This window comes from Myotis lucifugus, unplaced genomic scaffold, assembly GCF_000147115.1.
Source record: "Myotis lucifugus unplaced genomic scaffold, Myoluc2.0 scaffold_342, whole genome shotgun sequence".
NCBI classification, from domain to species: Eukaryota; Metazoa; Chordata; class Mammalia; order Chiroptera; family Vespertilionidae; genus Myotis; species Myotis lucifugus.
Window position 1 is genome coordinate 10917 of NW_005871390.1, and position 2537 is coordinate 13453.

Genomic DNA, 2537 nt, shown 5'->3' on the forward strand with positions numbered 1-2537 from the left:
AGTTTTGGACCAGAAAGTGGGTCCATGGAGCTGGAGCTTGTGCCCTCCTCTTAGGGGAGCTACACCAGACCCTCGAGTCTCCTTTGGGGTTCCTTCTGGGTCGGATTGTCCAGTTCAGAGCTGCAGACCTGGCACGGAGGACTCCATTCCCGTTTCTGGTCTGACAGGGCCAGGTCTTCCCACAGCCCCCTCTCTCCGGGTCTGGGGTGTCTGGTGCCCCCAACTGTGAGGGGCGGGGCAGTTTCATCCATTTGGGAGGCTCCCTCTTCTTTTCCACCACGTGAGCTGGACCCAGGGTCAGGGTGGGGGGCTTCGCATGGGTGGGGGTGAGTGGTGGGTGGCATGGGCTTGGGAGGGGATGGGGTTTGAGAAGATGTCAGTTTCATACATGTAAAAAAATACACACAAAAACAACCCAACGAAGGCCGCCATCCCCGCCCTGGGGCATAAACCCAGACTGCAGAGGTGGGTCAGGGTCTGGTTCTAACATTTCTGCCTTATTCTGCCTGCGATGAGGGGCCTGGGCATTGTGCCCAACGGGGACCCTGTATCTTTTCTAAGAAATGGGACAACGCACAGGCTGGGAAGGAATCGCCTACCGTACCCAGCAATGGTGCCCGCAGGGCACGATCACACGCCTGGGGGCGGGAAGGGGGCGCTGCGGGGTGCAGTCCACGGAGGGACAAAATGGCTCCAGCAAAGCCCTTGCAAAGGGGGTGGGGGTGGGACTAGAAACAGAAACCAGACACGTGGAAACGGACACACACAGCCGCGGGCTCTCCGGCCAAGTGACGGCTCTCAGGGGCACTGCCACGCGTGGCCGCGGCCAGGGCTGGGCTCGCCCTGCTCCCGGGGGCTGGCTGCGGTGTCTTTTGGGAAGAAAAGGTGGGATGAGCGTATGGTGGCTGATGAAAGCTGGGACCTTCCTGCAAAGTCCCACCCTGCTCTGGAGACAATTCTAAAGTCCAAGGGGCAGCAGGCAAATAAGTGGACATCGTCCCACTGGCGAGTCCCCAGAGGAGATGCCTGTGGGCCCAGGTGGGAGAACCCAGCCCTTCGGTCCTCCCCGCTGGGACACCCCGCTCACTGCTACCATCTCACCTTCACTGAGTTAAGATAGAGGAAACTGGAACTTTAAAAAAAGGAGGAAATGAGAAAATAAAAAGCAAGGAAAAGACAACAGCATGGCCAGCCATCTGGACAGAGGACTGTGATGGGGCGTCCCCCTGGCTGCCCCTGACCCATGGCCGCTCTAACGGGGCCTCTGATGGCTGGGCTAGACCTACAGGTACAGACAGACAGATATTGCATATATCAAGTTTGTTTTTTGTTTTTTTTGTTTGTTTCATACCAGATACCCTCCATAGTCACAGCTGGAAGACGTAGTACTGGGTGTTGGGGGGCAAGGGGAGGGCAGGAAGGAACTGACACCCAAGGCTGGTGTCCAGGAAGGGGGACAAGTGGGTCCTTTGGCAAGAAGGAGGGGGGTACACAGGGGAAGAGAGGGAGCCTCTTTGGGGGTGGGAGAGCAATTTGACCCTGAGCCAGAGGAACGCCAGCCTGCATGAGAGGGGGGATGGGGAGTCTGGCTGTCGGCAGGGCGGCCTCCCCACGGGGGTACAGCCTGGGTCATGCATGCATGCGTGGCGTCTGGGGGACCAGCCGGCGGCCCAAGAGCCAGGGCGCACTCCTGAGGTCTGTCTGCTGCTGTGGTGGGGGCTTCAGAAACGACCCCTTGGAGCAGAGGGGTGGGGCTGGGGTTGGCGGAGCACCAGGGAGCACCCCCAATGCAGCAGGAGCCATGGAGACAGCCCAGGGCAGGTGGGGCGTGGGCAGGGGGGCGGATCATGGGGCAGTTGCTCTGTGGACTGCTTTTTAGCATGTAATTTTTTTTTTTTTAGTTCTTATTTTTTTTTACAAATAGAAATACATCCCTTTTCCATTTTTACTTTTTATTTCATGTCATTGTTTTGTCTTTTTCTTTTTAACTACACGAGCAGGGCATGCAGCTACCTTTGCGCTGATATTGTTTAAAGGTAATACTTATTTTCGGAAGGCAAGGCACATCATGTGGTAGAAAATTTCGTGCAAATTAGGAAACATGGACTTTTTTAAAGGTATTTTTTTTTTGTATCTTTTTTTTTAAGGAGGAGGGGAGTAGTGGGGCTGGGGCTGGGAGACAGAGCCAGGTAGAATCTGCCATGCAGTGCCAGCTGCAGTGAGCTGACAGCAGGAGCCAGGCCACAGGAGTCCTCGACTAAGCACCATGCAAGTTAGGTGCTGGGGGCTGCCAGGGCCCCCTCCCCTACCACGCCTACCTGCACCTAAAGGTCCTGGCTAGCTTCCCGGATACCCTAGCTGCGTGACCCACCTCCTGCCCTTCCGAACAACGGCCCATGGCTTAAGCTCCCGTGGCACCTGCAGGTCCTGGGGACCCTGGGTGGGCCAGGGGTCTGTAACCCTCTGGCCATGGTAGGGGAATCGGGGAAACGACTTTGAATTTTTTCTTTTTTACAAGTGGTTCCCAAGCTCCTCGG